Consider the following 17,638-nt stretch of genomic DNA (forward strand, 5'->3'; position numbering starts at 1 on the left):
CGTATCTTTTCCCAATCAAGGGCCACCATGCATTTCCAGAAGCAGGGGCCCCAGCTGAAGCCTGACGAAAGTCTGCACCCATAACTGACATCTCTGGGCAGAGCCAGCTAAAGGGTGGGGTGGACCTTCCAGGGTTCCCCAGGCATCAGGAAGCAGGGTGACTCACCGGAGTCTAGAGAATTCCAGGGGCCCGGCTGCATCAGGTCACAGGGGCGACCCCCCAAGCACCAGGCAGGCCTGGCCTCCTATCTATCCCCCCCAACCCTGAGCGTCCTCCTCAGTGGCTCCCTGGATCACAGGAGCTGGTGGTGTACCAGAGAGGAAGGCTTTTGGCTGAAAGTGACAGCAAACCTGACCACAGTGGCTTAAACAAATCAGGGGCTCGCCCTCTGGCTCGGTGGCCACGTTCTGAGACTGCCACAGCCGCTCCGTCGAGGCTCCATTTGTCAAGACCTGCCCCACCCAGCACTTTGTGTGGGCGCCATCAGAGAGAAAAAGGAAGTCAGTCCCGCAGCCCAAGTTTTCAGGAACTCTAAACAAACTCTGCTTCCTCTCGCCCTCCGGCCAGCACTAGACCCGGTGCCACCAGTAGCCGGCGGTTAGCAAAGGTCATGGGGGTTGGACCGATCTGGGGGATGGGAGCACCAGCCAGTGGGATCTGCCACCAAGGGGAGTCCCACAACACCAGAGTCAGTTTTAGGGTGGGCAGGAGGACGCAGCCCCAAACCTGGAAAACGGCTTCCCCTGATGCCCACAAAAAGCACAGAGTGACTCGGGCACCTCAAGGACCTCCCCACACGGCGACAGGGCCTCCCTCACTGGTGTGTCCCTCCCCCCGCAGCAGCGGGCTGTCCCGCAGGACCATCGTGAAGTCTGGAAGAAGCCTCTGTGATGTGCAACGTTCTCCCCCAAGAGCTGGAGAGGGGAAAGAGGATGAAGGGAGATGATACAGGGAAAAGAGCCCTGTATTCCCCTTGGAATGGCTGGGGGAGGGTGAGGGGATACATAAGTACTGCATCGCGTGAAACAGCATTGGGATCTTGGGGCTTGAGTCCTCAGGAAACACAGCAGCTAGAATCTAGTAACTGTGTGACTGAATAAATAAAAGACCAAATGTCCGTTTTCTGGGACATGAATTCAGAAATCATTTGTGAACGCAGAGCATTTTTTTTTTTCAATGAAGAGGGAAACTAGGAATTTGTCAAGCCTAATAATGTATGAAAGATTCTTTTGTCCAGATTGTTTTTTACTGAGTCCGGAAAACAACCCATTTTATTGTTGTTGTTGTTTAGTCGCCAAGTCTTGTCCAACTCTTTTGCGACCCCATGGACTGTAGCCCGCCAGGCCCCTCTGTCCATGGGATTTTCCAGACAAGAATAGTGGAGTGGGTTGCCATTTCCTTCTCCAGGGTATCTTCCCAACCCAGGGATCAAACCCTCATCTCCTGCATTGCACTCAGTGGTAAGCAGAGCACTGCTTACCACTGAGCCACCAGGTAAGCCCATATATGGCATTATTTTCATTTACTGATAAGAAAACCAAGGCTCAAAAGACCTTGAATAACCAGCCTAAGAAAACTCAGCTTAAAAGTGGAAAAGCCAATCAAAACCCAAACGCAATGCAAACCCAAGGTTCATCTTCCACATTTCACATGTCCAGATAACTCCAATTTGATCTGGAGAATGATTTTTATCATTCTTAATACCCAAACTATTTCTGAAGAGATTTAAAACAACTACCTCTATTTTAAAAAAAAAAAAAGTCTATAAAACACAGCTGAATGACCTGCCCCTCGTTTTCAAAGACAACAAAAATGTTGGGATTTTCCCCAAATGTCTAAGAAGGTGGGAAGTCCAGGAAAGACCCAGAATGCCCTACTCCTCTGGCAATCCTTCTTCTAAGCCAAGGTTGTCACCCCTGATACTGAATCAACAGCGCTTTCAACTCCAGGCCAAGATTGGGGTGTGGCAAGGGAGGCACCGTGGAAGAAGGAGCCGGAATCTCGGTCATCAAGATAAAGAATTTTTAACGCAATAATTTTAAAAACAAAAATCAATGCCAAAATCCATCGTGAATAAAACGTCCAATATTTTAAGCAGAGACAGGCTTTTGTGCGTTTGAGTCTGTGGTTTCTGAAACAGCGGTTTCTGACCTGCTGTGGTTGCCACGCTCCTCCCCTCACCATCACTTCTGTGGTCTGGGCACCCCCTGAGCTCCACAAGGGGTGCAAACAGACTGGGAAATGCAGGGTTATCTATAGTCATGGTTTTATGATTGCAGAGCTTCTGTTTATTTTTTCTGCCTGATTCAAAACATGGGAGGAGGTTTTGCTAAGTATATATGGGGCATCTTATATCTACTTTTGCCTCAGGCCCCAGTGTGGCCCCCTCCCTCCAACTGCTCAGCTTTTTCTGCACCCAGAAAGCAGAGAGGAGATGTACAAAGAGGGGAACCTCCAATAGCCTTAGCCAGCTCCCAGGCTCCTGGGGTCACTGATGCCACTCACTCAGGGCCAGCTGGCTCATCCTGTCCATGCAAATCCTACACTAAAGTCACTGCAGCATACCCTTTCAAATGCCCCTCCCCTAGGCAGAGACTGTAACTTTCAAATGACTCTAACAGGCTTAGAACAATCTTATTCCCCCTCTCCGCCAAAGGTGTGCCCAGTGTGTAGTGAACTGCCATGAAAGATGCTATTTATTCACAGGCTCTCCAATGATGATTGACAGCAACGGACAGGCTAGAAGATGTTACACCGAGTACATGACACTGCAAACAGGACTAGATGAATCTGCATTACAAGGAAGCAAGGGCAATTAGCACCTCATTAATATGATATAAATGCTAATTATACAGACCCTAAGGGACCCCCAAATTCCTTTCTCGCCACCAGTGTCAACATTGTTTTGGAGAACATGATGCCTGGATTCTCAGGAGGGCAGAAGTGGCTCCCCCTTTGGGCCTCTTTGAGGGGAGCACAGACCACAGGCATCCTGACTACTCTGGGGGTATCTGCCCAGAGTAGATTCTCAGATGTGGGAATGCCATGCAGCCCGCAGTGCTCTGGGTTCCCAGGGGCACCTGGTGACCGATTTCAAGCCTGCTAGTGACAGCAGGATGCCTGACAATTAGGAGTCCCTGATGAAGGGCAGGGCTGCATGGCATGCTGGCAGGGGACAGGGCTTCCCAAGATCAGCTAAGCTTCTCCACTGCAAACCTGCAGCTCATGGTGATCAAAGCAATCGCCTTAAATAATTGATTTATTTATACAAGTTTAAAAAAAAAAAAAAACCACCCTGGAGGGTTATGAAAAGCCTGAGATATAATCGCACCATTTGGGAATAAGAGATGCCAGAAGTGCCCTGTGTCTGGCAGTACCCCGAGGGTGTAATTAGGGTACCACACATCAAAGGAAGGTGACGCAAGTGTTCACCCAGTAAATCATTTCACACAGTCCATTTGAAACACGGCCAATAAGAAAAGTTCCTCAAGAGCATCACACTGCCTCTCTAGTTCATCACTCATCTTACGGGAGGAAGGAGGAGATAAGATGGGGAAGGAATGGAAGGGGACCCTGGAAGGGGCACCTACCTGGGTGCTGTCCTCACCTCCATTTGCAGGTACGCTGACCTCCAGGATACAAAAGTATTAGTGACTCAGTCGTGTCTGACTCTTTGGGACCCCTCGGTCTGTAGTCTGCCAGGCTCCTCTGTCCATGGGATTTCCCAGGCAAGAATAGTGGAGTGGGTAGCCAGTCCCTTCTCTAGGGGATCTTCCTGATCCAGGGATCGAATCCACCTCTCCTGCATCTCCTGTGTTGGCAGGCAGATTCTTTACAATCTGAGCCTCCAGGGAAGCCCTCCAGGATACAAACACACATACAAACGCACACTCACATGCAGATACACACAGCTGCCTCCTGATCTGCCCCTTTGCAGGAATCTTCTGGGTCTCCTTCACAGGCCAGTGTTGCAGAGTTACATGAAAGTCATTCTAGGGACATGGCAGCAGCAACCCCTGTGCCCAGAGCATCATATCACTTATTCCCTGGTGGCTCCGGGGCTTCCCAGGTGGCTCAGCAGAAAAGAACCCGCTTGCAATGAAGGAGATGCAGGTTCAATCCTGGGCCAGGAAGATCCCCTGGAGTAAGAAATGGCTACCCACTCCAGTATGCTTGCCTGGAGAATCCCAGGACAGAAGTCAGGTGGGCTAAAGTTCATAGGATCGTGAAGAGTCAGACACAACTGAGCACACACTCACACACATCACACTGGTGGATCCCTGATGTGGAAGAGGAAGCCAATCCAATCCAAATCCAGTTGGATTCCGAAGGCTCACTGAGCACCCGGTGGTGCAGATGCTCGGCTGGGCACTGAGGGGTGAGGACAGGACCCAGAGCAGGAGACGGGCAGATCACACTCGGCGGTTTAAAGTCAGTGCTGGGATGGGAAAGAACAAAGCCCTCAACTGCCCGGAGGGCTTCCTGGAAGAAGTGCAATCAGTGCTGGTCTCCCTGAAGGAGGAGAAAATTTCAACAGGGATAAAGGGACAGAAGCCTTCCGGGGTGAAGGGAGGTATGAGCAAAGATCCAAGACAGGTAACTCAGGACTGGCGGTCAGAACACAAATCTGGGGTCATAGTTCTTCAAACCAAAATAAGAAGGGGTAACAAACAGATGAAGAAGCAGTGCATTTGAAATGGGAGTGACCTGAAAACCTCGAGCTGGGGTTGCCAGATTGATATTTTGCAGACTCAGACTCCAGGATATATTCTTTTCTTAGAAACAGTTACATTTTTCTGTCTTCATTGTGATCCTCGTCTTAAAAGATGATGCTCTCTGTCTATTCCATGTGACCTGATGAACCTCCTAATGACCAGGCCACCTGGGCACCTGGACCGTCCCTGTGTGCACGGCAGAGTAGGCAGGCCAAGCTCCACTCTCACGGATACAGGCAGCCCTGACACACGAGTAACGAAGCCGAGCTGAGTGAAAGGTCAAATGACATCACCAAGCCCAGCGCGAATGAAAGTGTCTCAGCAGTTCACACAGAGGCCTCCAGTGGGAGGGCTGAGTCACCCCAAGCCGGACAGCAAGGCCGCTAAACTCACCAGGACTTGGCCCTCCCGCCGGCACCGGGACCTGTGTGCATCAGCAGAGCGTCATCACACTCACTTGAACTTTAGTGGATGTCAGTTGGGTTCACACCTAATTCGAAAAACTGTTTTGTTTCATAGATAATGTGGGAGGCACAGGCATAAAAGGGTCAACTCCTAGCTGTCTTTGCATCAACAGCACTTGTTATTGGTTATTGGTCCTTTAAAAGGAGTCACTATATTTCTGGAGTATGAGAAATGCGGCCCCAGACCAGGCGATCCCTGGAGCTCTTTGAACCTCTGTTTCCAGCGTGATGCTTGGTGTGAGGTAGGGATTTGATATGAACTGATTAAATCAGGCTGTGGCATCTCTTGAAAACAGGGAAGGAAACTGCCCAGGCACCAGAGCCAGTCGTTTGTATGGCAGGTGTGGTGGACAGCAGCAACTCCTGTACTTTAGATGACCCAGAGGGATGGACTGTCCAGGCCAGAAGGTAGCAGCTGGGGCCAACAGAATGGAGATCAGGGAACTGGGGACACCAGTTATCCAAAAACAGGACACCTTTCCATCTCTCAAGGAATGTTTTTTCTTACATTATGAGCTCAATGCTGCCACCGTGAAGGCAGTTCACAGATTGATTTTTCTTTCACAGAAGTGAAGAAGTTAGAGCTGGTTCTTTGGGGAAAATATTCTGTGTTCTGTTCTGTTCAGTCGCTCAGTCGTGTCTGACTTTTTGCAACCCCATGGACTGCAGCACGCCAGACTTCCCTGTCCTTCATCTCCCGGAGCTTGCTCACACTCATGTCCACTGAATCAGTGACGCCCTCCAAACATCTCATCCTCTGTCGCCCCCTTCTCCTCCCACCTTGAATCTTTCCCAGCAACAGAGTCTTTTCCAGTGAGTTGGCTCTTCCCATTAAACCATGAAAATTCAAAGATGAGGATGCCAGCATCCCTTTCTCCCACGGGCCGAACACTGGAGCAGGCAACCAGTAGCCTGTTCATTCCACGACTTTCCCAAGGGCGTGAACTATTACCTAGGGTGACCAAACTTAATTAAAGCAACATGACTGAAAGGAAATCAGCTGGAAACACAAAGGAAAGTGAACATCAGGTATCCTCTTGTAATTACAAGCTGTGTGGCCTGACAGCTTCTCCCAGGGGAGGCTTATTATAAATTCTTTTTATTGTTTTTAAAAAAAAATCTGGCTTGAAAGGATTGGTTACAAAAAAGCAGATCCTTGCCAGTAGGCATCTTGAGTAAACTACATCTATACTGTGTGTGTTACTCACTTAGTTGTAGCCAACTCTTTACGACCCCATAGATTGTAGCCCACCAGGCTCCTATGTCCATGGAATTCTCCAGGCGAGAGAATACTGGAGTGGGTTGCCATTCCCTTCTCCAGGGGAATCTTCACAACCCAAGGATTGAACCCAGGTCTCCTGTATTTCAGGCAGATTCTCCACTGTCTGAGAATCTGAGTCACCGGGGAAGCCCTACAGCAGTTCAAACATGGAAAAGAGAGCCCAAAACAGAGCACCCTACAAAATAGGAAATTCAAGCTGGAGAAAATAATGCTTTCAAAAGCATTTACTAAAAGAAAAGGAAAGGGTGGAGAAAAGTGTGTTCAAAAGTTGCAAGGAGGCTAATTAGAAATACACTACTCAGTGCACAAAAGAGCAGGGAGATTGGATGTGAAAATTAAAGATTTGAATGTGAAAGTTTCAAGTAAACAAAAGATTAATTACTATATGCATTGGCTTTTGCCTTTTAAAAAGAGACAACTACCATGCCTGCAGGCTTCTCTGTGATTCCCTGTATAAAGGATAACTCAAAAGTACGCATTTTTCCTTAATGAGATTTTTTTTAATATAAGGAAATGCAATTGGTAAAAATTTAACTTAGGACACCTTCCTAGGCAGCACATGAGCCATTGCTGAAACTCAGTAAATTTGAATCTAAGTTCACATTTGGTGCTTTTATGCTTTGTATGTTTAACACACTTTATAAATAATGATTCATGCTCACTAAATTGATATAAAATATTCTTCCATCCACTATATCAATAAGAGATCTAGATGCATTAGAGAAGGAATCTGTCAGAGCATGGTCTGGAAATCTCAAATTCTCAGAAGCCATTCCCAAACCCACAAGGCCACTGAGAAAGGACAAAGTATACCCATCTAATTCTGTGATCCCAGAACTGTAATGGGGCCTGGCATGGGATTGGCACTCAATAAATGTATACGCAAGGAAGGGATGGGCGGACAGGAGGGTGGGTGGACTGAGGCAGAAGTGGAGCTGATGGGTGCCCAAGGTCCTGTCTCAACAAACGATTCCCAGGTCTTCCCAAAGGCAAATGATAGATAGTGTGGTTTTGTTGATTACTATGATGGTGGGAATAAAAGAATTGCTTGTATGTTTTAAAAAAAATCTTAAGACAATAAGTTCTGTGAAATATAAAGTTCCAGGTGCTTCAAAGCTTGTTTTTCTTTATCTTTAGCTATCAAGTCTTAGTCACGCTTCCTTATTTTAAGCTTAGTTGATTTACAAGATGGCATTAGTTTCAGATGTACAGTATAGTTATTCATATGCATATATTCTTTTTCCAATTTTTCCCATTAAATGTTATCACAAGGTATTGAATATGGTTCTTCATGCTATTCAGGAGGTCCTTGTTGTTTATCTATTTCATGTAAAGTAGTGCATGTCTGTTAATCCCATATTTCTAATTTACCTCTCCTTTCTTCTCCCTTTGGTAACCATGAATATGTTTTCTATGTCTTTGAATCTGTCTCTGTTTTCTTTATATGTTCATTTGCAATATTTTTAGATTCCACATATAGGTGATATCCTATTTGTCTTTCTCTGTCTGAATTCAGTCAGTTCAGTTCAGTCGCTTAGTCATGTCTGACTCTTTGCCACCCCATGGATTGCAGCACGCTAGGCCTCCCTATCAATCACCAACATCCAAACTCATGTCCAATGAGTCGGTGATGCCATCCAGCTGTTTCATCCTCTGTCGTCCCCTTCTCCTCCTGCCCCCAATCCCTCCCAGCATCAGGGTCTTTTTCAATGAGTCAGCTCTTTGCATGAGGTGGCCAAAGTATTGGAGTTTTAGCTTCAGCATCAGTCCTTCCAATGAACACCCAGGACTGATCTCCTTTAGGATGGACTGGTTGGATCTCCTTGCAGTCCAAGGGACTCTCAAGAGTCTTCTCCAACACCACAGTTCAAAAGCATCATTCTTCGGCACTCAGCTTTCTTCACAGTCCAATTTTCACATCCATACAGGACCACTGAAGAAACCATAGCCTTGACTAGATAGACCTTTGTTGGCAAAGTAATGTCTCTGCTTTTTAATATGCTGTCTAGGTTGGTCATAACTTTCCTCCCAAGGAGTAAGCGTCTTTTAATTTCATGACTGCAATCACCATCTGCAGTGATTTTGGAGCCCACAAAAATAAAGTCTGACACTGTTTCCACTGTTTCCCCATCTATTTGCCATGAAGTGGTGGGACCAGATGCCATGATCTCAGTTTCTGAATGTTGAGCTTTAAGCCAACTTTTTCACTCTCCTCTTTCACTTTCATCAAGAGGCTTTTTAGTTTCTCTTCACTTTCTGCCATAAGGGTGGTGTCATCTGCATATCTGAGGTTATTGATATTTCTTCTGGCAATCTTGATTCCACCTTGTGTTTCATACGGCCCAGCGTTTCTCATGATGTACTCTGCATATAAGTTAAATAAGCAGGGTGACAATATACAGCTTTGACGTACTCCTTTTCCTATTTGGAAGTAGTCTGTTGTTTCAGGTCCAGTTCTAACTGTTGCTTCCTGACCTGCGTATAGGTTGCTCAAGAGGCAGGTCAGGTGGTCTGGTATTCCCATCTCTTTCAGAATTTTCCACAGTTTATTGTGACCCACACAGTCAAAGGCTTTGGCATAGTCAATAAAGCAGAAATAGATGTTTTTCTGGAACTCTCTTGCTTTTTTGATGATCCAGTGGATGTTGGCAATTTGATCTCTGGTTCCTCTGCCTTTTCTAAAACCAGCTTGAACATCTGGAAGTTCATAGTTCACGTATTGCTGAAGCCTGGCTTGGAGGGTTTTGAGCATTACTTTACTAGCGTGTGAGATGAGTGCAATTGTGCGATCGTTTGAACATTCTTTGGCATTGCCTTTCTTTGGGATTGGAATGAAAACTGACCTTTTCCAGTCCTGTGGCCACTGCTGAGTTTTCCAAATTTGCTGGCATATTGAGTGCAGCACTTTCACAGCATCATCTTTCAGGATTTGAAATAGCTCAACTGGAATTCCATCACCTCCACTAGTTTTGTTCATAGTGATTCTTTCTAAGGCCCACTTGACTTCACATTCCAGGATGTCTGGTTCTAGGGGAGTGATCACACCATCATGATTATCTGGGTCGTGAAGATCTGTTTTGTACAGTTCTTCTGTGTATTCTTGCCACCTCTTCTTAACATCTTCTGCTTCTGTTAGGTCCACACCATTTCTGTCCTTTATCAAGCCCATCTTTGCATGAAATATTCCCTTGGTATCTCTAATTTTCTTGAAGAGATCTCTAGTCTTTCCCATTCTGTTGTTTTCTTCTATTTCTTTGCACTGATCCCTGAGGAAGGCTTTCTTATCTCTCCTTGCTATTCTTTGGAACTCTGCATTCAAATGGGAATATCTTTCCTTTTCTCCTTTGCCTTTCGCTTCTCTTCTTTTCACAGCTATTTGTAAGCCCTCCTCAGACAGCCATTTTGCCTTTTTGCATTTCTTTTCCATAGGGATGGTCTTGATCCCTGTCTCCTCTACAATGTCATGAACCTCAGTTCATAGTTCATCATGCACTCTGTCTATCAGATCTAGTTCCTTAAATCTATTTCTCACTTCCACTGTATAATCATAAAGGATTTTATTTAGGTCATACCTGAATGATCTAGTGGTTTTCCCCACTTTCTTTAATTTAAGTCTGAATTTGGCAATAAGGAGTTCATGATATGAGCCACAGTCAGCTCCTGGTCTTGTTTTTGCTGACTCTATAGAGCTTCTCCATCTTTGGCTGCAAAGAATATAATCAATCTGATTTCAGTGTTGACCATCTGGTGATGTCCATGTGTAGAGTCTTCTCTTGTGTTGTTGGAAGAGGATGTTTGCTATGACCATTGAGTTCTCTTGGCAAAACTCTGTTAGCCTTTGCCCTGCTTCATTCTGTACTCCAAGGCCAAATTTGCCTGTTACTCCAGGTGTTTCTTGATTTCCTACTTTTGCATTCCAGTCCCCTATAATGAGAAGGACATCTTTTTTGGGTGTTCTAAAAGGTCTTATAGGTCTTCATAGAACCGTTCAACTTCAGTTTCTTCAGCATTACTGGTTGGGGCGTAGGCTTGGATTACCGTGATATTGAATGGTTTGCCTTGGAAATGAACAGAGATCATTCTGTCATTTTTGAGATTGCATCCAAGTAGTGCATTTTGGACTCTTTTGTTGACCATGATGGCTACTCCATTTCTTCTCAGTGATTTCTGCCCACAGTAGTAGATATAATGGTCATCTGAGTTAAATTCACCCATTCCAGTCCATTTTAGTTCACTGATTCCTAGAATGTCAACGTTCACTCGTGCCATCTCCTGTTTGACCACTTCCAATTTGCCTTGATTCATGGACCTAATAGTCCAGGTTCCTATGCAATATTGCTCTTTACAGCATTGGACCTTGTTTCTATCACCAGTCACATACACATCTGGGTCTTGCTTTTGCTTTGGCTCAATCCCTTCATTCTTTTTGAAGTTATTTCTTCATTGATCTCCAGTAGCATATTGGGCACCTACTGACCTGGGGAGTTCCTCTTTCAGTATCCTATCATTTTGCCTTTTCATGCTGTTCATGGGGTTCTCAAGGCAAGAATACCTTGAGAAGTGGTTTGCCATTCCCTTCTCCAGTGGACTATGTTTTGTCAGACCTCTCCACCATGACCCAACCGTCTTGGGTGGCTCCTCACGGCATGGCTTAGTTTCATTGAGTTAGACAAGGCTGTGGTCTATGTGATCAGACTGGCTAGTTTTCTGTGATTGTGGTCTCAGTGTGTCTGCCCTCTGAGGCCCTCTCACAACACCTACCAGCTGAATTACTTCACAGTTACTACTGTCTGAATTACTTCATTTAATTGATAGTCTCTAGGTCCATGTATGTTGCTGCCAATGACATTATTTAATTCTTTTTCATGGCTATTATTCTGTTGTAGAAATAGTTCACATCTCCTTTAACCATTCATCTGTTGATGGACACTTAGGTTGCTTTCAAGTCTTGGCAACTGTAAACATCATTTTGTCTTTTAAAATGAGTCCACCTGCCCTTCCACCCATGGACAACAGCAGTAGCCAGTGGGAAAGTGCTGGGTCTGCCCTGGGAGGCAAGACTCTGCATGTACTCACAGCCTTAGTAGGCACCAGGATGCATGAGGAGCCAACGGAGAGGGGCAGAGCCTAAGTCTGCAAAAGCGTTCATCTGTGTGGGCATACTCTCTCCTAATAGAGAGTTAAATTCCAGCAAGTTCCCCAGGAGTGCTACCAAGCTACTAGAACGGTTCCCAGTAACCTGGAGAAAGCAGTGGTCCCACCAAGGAAGCAGAAACATCAGGAGTCATTCTGATAGCAGAGTAAGGGAGGAAGAAGGCCAGGAATGGGGCATTCCAGGGCAGATGCATCATGTGAGATTAGAAAACCAATCATCCATGTTCATCAAGAGAGCCCAGCCGATTTTCAACTTGGTAAGACGTGCATTGCTGAGAGGTGCACTGCTGAGGAGTTCAGACGTGACCACCCTGTTGTCACAAAACCAACTCCCTAATGGAAACTTGAAATAATAGAAGCTAGTGTAGTGTTTGGGAGAAGGCAATGGCAATCCATTCCAGTACTCTTGCCCGGAAAGTCTCATGGACGGAGGAGCCTGGTGGGCTGCAGTCCATGGGGTCGCGAAGAGTCAGACATGACTGAAGCTACTTCACTCTCACTTTTCACTTTCATGCATTGGAGAAGGAAATGGCAGCCCACTCCAGTGTTCTTGCCTGGAGAATCCCGGGGACAGGGGAGCCTCGTGGGCTGCCGTCTATGGGGTCACACCGAGTCAGACGTGACTGAAGCGACTTAGCAGGAGGAGTGTGGTGTTTAATTAGCAGCAAAGGGGCACAATTACAATGTGGCATGTGCCTGGAGAGGCAGCCAGAGGGCCCTGAACCATACAGAGTGAAGGACACAGCGTGCCAAGGGGTGAGAGAGCTGGATGGTCAAAAGGGTATCGTTCAGTCTATACACTCAAAGCAGAAAGTTTCCAGGAAAGATGACCCAGAGACTGGAGGAACTACCCTAATAAAAGTCCGAATCTCAGCCTTGGACCTGGTGTCTGGACCTGAGCCAGTTTTCAAGAATGGAACCCACTGATTGAAGGGCAGGTGGATCTGCAGGAGGAAGTACCTGCTGTGTCAGAGCAGGCGTACATGTGAACGACCTCCCCGGTTCTTTCCCCAAAGAGTCCACACCGCGTACACAGGTAGCCACACACGTGAGGGCCCGGAATGCCCAGACGTGCTGAGGACCATTGGGCACAAGATATGAGATGACTCTCGTAACTGGGACCCTGAGGCAGGACCCTGAGCCCCCTTGTTAGAGAAAAGGTGTGTGCAGCCAGTTATAAAGGAAGACTTGTCTGGGTCTGGTTCTCACTGCCTCCCCTGGGTCCACAGACCCAACCACGGTCATTTCTCCAGCCCTCAAATATATAATTCAAACAACCTTTGGAGATTGGAACAACTATGTGGGTTTCTTGGAACAGGAGGTAAGAGAGTAACCACAGTGGGGAAAATTAGGTAAAGGCCTCTGAAAGGCAACCACCGCATCCCCTGCCCCATATACACACATACACATCAAGATAGAGATTTAAAAGTTATTAATACAGCACATCCTGGGAGAGATGCCAGAGATGACAAGACAGTGCTATGGACTGAATGTTTGTGTCCACTCTATTCCCCCCTACCAAAAAAAAAATCTTATGTGTTGAAACCTAATTCCTTTGTTAGGGAAAGTAGAGCCCTCATGGTGGAATTAGAAAGGATTATAATCACATTTTAAAAAATAATTATAATTTCTTTATAAAGAGAAACCGGGCTTCCCTGGTGCTCAGACAGTAAAGAATCTGCCTGCAATGCAGGAGACCCAATCCCTGGGTTGGGAAGATTCCCTAGAGAAGGGAATGGCAACCCAGTCCAGTGTCCCTGCCTAGAGAATCCCATGGACAGAGGAGCCTGGTGGGCTATAGTCCATGGGGTTGCACAGAGTCAGACATGACTGAGCTAACGAGAGGGATAATCTCTCTCTCTGCCACGCGGACACAGGAAGAAGGCCTTCAGCTGACCATGAAGCCGCCCCAATCTCAGACATCCAGCCTCCAGAAGAGTGAGAAATCCTTAAACCTCTGCTGTTGAAGTCTGTCATATTTGTTACAGCAGCCCAAATTAGCTAAGAAAGACAGTACTGATTATGGAATTACTGGGGTGGAGAAGAAAGAAAAGGTCCCTTATGTCGGATGTTTCCTGCTTTCAGTCTTGGGCACTAGACTGATGGGGACTACAAAGCAACATAGAAATTTGGGAAGAAGCGAGCGGGAAGAACGCCCACCTCACCTCTGGAACTGTGGGTGGAAGAACCCTGTGGGGACCCCCAAGTGGAACATCAGAGAGAGACCTGGGAGGTGTATCAGCTCAGAGGGGATGGCTGACACCTCAGGAGAGATGGCAGGAGTAGGTGGACACTAAGGAGACTACTGCATGGACTCAGCCAAGAGGACCTGATAAGTGATGCTACCAGGGATGAACGGAGGGAACTGGTGAAAGCTCACCATGTGTTCAGCTTCAATAACAGCAAAAGGATGGGTACACGAGAGGCAATCAGGAATGGAGACACGCCCTGGGCTTCATCTCTATACACCTTTATTTGTTGTCCAGTCGCTCAGTCGTGTCCGATTCTTTGTGACCCCATGGACTGCAGCACACCAGGCTTCCCTGTCTGGCATAAAAGCCTATACCTTTTTTACATGCATAAAAGCATATGCCTTTATGCTGATCTACAAATTCTCTATCTAATCTCTTATTACAAATCACTCCCCTGTAATGTGCCTTCTCGCTTCCATAATGAAAGAAGAGAAAATTCAGTTAACACACAGGTTTGAGCCATGAGACAAACAATCACCCTAATTTTATTGATTTATTTTTCAACTCCAAGAGATTGAGATGCTTTGGGGAAAGTGCCAATTACGGAAGGTCCCAAGCCTGCCTGCTCTCTGCTGTAACACTTCAGGAAAGGCACATCTGTCACCAGAAATGCCCTGTGCATAGAGATTGCAGGCAGCTTCTGGGTCAAGGGGCAGGTGGTTCTGCCTTAGAGACCCACACATTTGCAAAGGAAACCACATCAACTACCTTTGCTCACCAACACAGTTCTTCATTCATGAAGATTCAACCCCAAATCCCCAGGTACTTGAAAAAAATAAAAAATTCAAGAGAAAGAAATGGACAAATGATCCCAGTGAAAGGAGAGTTATTGGAAGAGAAAAAACCTACAGTGTGTGTGTTAGTCCCTCAGTCATGTCCGACTCTTTGCAACCCCATGAACTCTAGCACACCAGGCTCCTCTATCCACGGAATTCTCCAGGCGAGAATACCCAACTGGGTAGCCATTCCCTTCTCCAGGGGATTTTTCTGACCCAGGGATTGAACCCAGGTCACCAGCATTGCAGGCGGATTCTTTACCATCTGACCCACCAGGGAATGTTTAGAAAGAGTTATTTTTATTTTGTATCCTCTATGCTGCTCAGAATTTTTCTATAATGTGCATGCAGTGCTTTTGTAACATAAAAGCTGTTTTTAATCAATAATTTTATGTTATGAGGAAAAGAGCTGAAGGATGAAGACTATGGAAATTTTTCTGAAAGCTTAATAATCAATGTCAGTAACAAAGCATTGCTGAAAATAATGAATTTTTTTTAATTTTAATGCCTTGGAATTTTTCTCAAATTATTAATATCCCTAAGGGTGTTCATCCAAGTCCTACTTATCAGACACACTACTAAGTTCAAATTATAAAAATCTTACCTGTAATTGAAGCCAGCTGCAACCTTTTTGACAAGAACTAATTGCCGATAATGATTTAAGTGCTGTAAATTCATATGCCACAATTGTTTTAAATAGGGGAACCTCTCACAGCTTTCTCTGAAAAGAACTGTTAATCTTTGCTGCTGACTTATCAAATCCTTCAGTCACCTGTTTGCCATCATTTTCATGAGCTGATAACGTGTTTATTAGAGTCATAATGTGCAGGTGGAGGAATAAAGGTCTCATTTGATGGCACTGGAATTTCATCTGACATTTCTATACGAAAAAAGTTGGCATGAGCATCAGCCTTGGCTAGAGCAGAAAAACACAATAAAGGCAGTTTTATTTTTTTAATTCAAGGCAATTGAAAAGTCAGCATTTGTAGACTATCAGTAACTTTATTTTTTAATTTTTTATTTTATATTGGATGTAGTTGATTTACAATGTTGTGTTAGTTTCAGGTATACAGCAAAGTGATTCAGTTATACAAACTCATTTATCTATTCTTTTTCAAAAATGTTTCCCATTTGGGCTTCCCTGGTAGCTCAGCTGGTAAAGAATGCACCTGCAATGCAGGAGACCCCAGTTCGATTCCCGGGTCAGGAAGATTCCCTGGAGAAGGGATGGGCTATCTACCCACTCCAGCATTCTTGGACTTCCCTGGTGGCTCAGTTGGTAAAAAAAAAAAAAAAAAAAAAAAGAAATCTGCCTGCAATATGGGAGACAAAGTATTTGTGAAATATCAGTAACTCTTTTTTAATTTTTATTTTATATTGGATATAGTTGATTTACAATATTGCATTAGTTTCAGGTGTAGAGCAAAGTGATTCAGTTATACATATCCATATATCTATCCCTTTTCAAAAATGTTTCCCATTTAGGTTATTGCAAAATGTTGAACAGAGTTTCCTGTGTTCAGTAGGTCCTTTTTGGTTAAAAAACAGTAGGTCCTTTTTGGTTAAATATAGTACTATGTATATGTCAATCCCAAACTCTCAGCTTATCCCTCCCTCCGCACCGCCCCCCTACCCTTCCCCTTTGGTAACTGTAAGTTTCTTTTCTCTCTGTGAGTCTTTTTCTATTTTGTAAATAAGTTCATTTATATTATTTTTTTAGATTCCACATATAAGTGACATTATATGATACTTGTCTTTCTCTGACTTACTTCGTTTCGTATGATAATCTTGAGGTCCAACCATGTTGCTGCTAATGGCATTATTTCATTCTTTGTAATGGCTGAGTAATATTTCATTTTTATATGTGTGTATATACCACATCTTCTATCTATTCATCTGTCGATGGACAAGTTCCAACTGGGTAAAACCCATGACCTATAAGGTGGTCCTCTTACCTGCTGCAAATCAGGGTCCCTGGCACCAGAGAAACCAGGAGCTGCTGGTTTGGGGTCAGTTGCTGCCCTCCACCCCCAGCATGCCTGTCTGTCTCCGAGTGTGTCTGAAATTTTCATCTCTCCTTCAGCATTCCATCAGTTCCCTTTGTCTGTCATTGCCCTGTTAGGAGTCCGTCACTCCACTGATGGAGTGATAACTGTTAACACCTCTAGTGGCGGAGAGAGGAGCAAATTGCCCAGATATATTCAAGGCTTAACCTGGACTTCAACTTCACAGTTCTTCAGGTAAGGATTTATCTATAGAGAATAAGAACAGATCTTGTGCACATTTTTAACTGCAAGAATTTCATCACAGTATTGTGCATAACAGCGGGAAACTATCTAAAGGGCTGACAATGGGGGACTGATCAGACACCTTAGTGATCTGACCTGGAAAAGATGTTCAGTGACAGGTCATTGTGGAACCCGTGACATCTGGGTTCCATAGTCTTGACACTCACTAGGATAAATCTTCATCATGTTACAGAAGCACCGTCAGCCTCAACATTCTCATTTGTAAAATGGGAATAACCGTACCTACCTCATCTGGTCCTTGGGACATTTATAATATGCTCCACACAGTGCCCGGCATGTTGCAAATACTTGATAAATGCTACTTAGTAAGAAGAGTGATAGTAATATTGGCAGCACTAGAAACAGTAAACCATAAAAATCATGTTGAAGAGGAAGACAGACAGATGGAAGAAGCCACACCTGTGGGAATTGATGGGGAAACAAAACAGGAGTTGTTCTTGACCTCGTTAGAGGAATATATGCATAATAAAAGCTTAATTACCAAAGTAGGCTGTTAATGGTGATTATCCATAAGGATTAGAATCATAATGATTTTATTTTTCTTTTCAATTCTCTGTGCATATAAACTTTCTACATAGAAAGTATTTTACTTTAGGAATTCAGAGACAGAAGGAATCATATTTTAAAAAAGAATTCCTGATTTAGATTCTGATAATTCACAGACTTTCTGAGTTGGGAGAAAGTT

The 17,638-nt window shown here is 44.9% G+C and overlaps 1 long non-coding RNA gene across 1 annotated transcript in view; it reads right to left on the reverse strand.

The window, feature by feature from the left end:
* LOC133064529 (uncharacterized) overlaps positions 1-17,638 on the reverse strand; it is a 142,979-nt gene that overhangs the window by 114,175 nt on the left and 11,166 nt on the right. The gene's annotated exons all lie outside the window — the stretch shown is intronic.

Source organism: Dama dama, chromosome 11 (assembly GCF_033118175.1).
Source record: "Dama dama isolate Ldn47 chromosome 11, ASM3311817v1, whole genome shotgun sequence".
Classification (NCBI taxonomy): domain Eukaryota; kingdom Metazoa; phylum Chordata; class Mammalia; order Artiodactyla; family Cervidae; genus Dama; species Dama dama.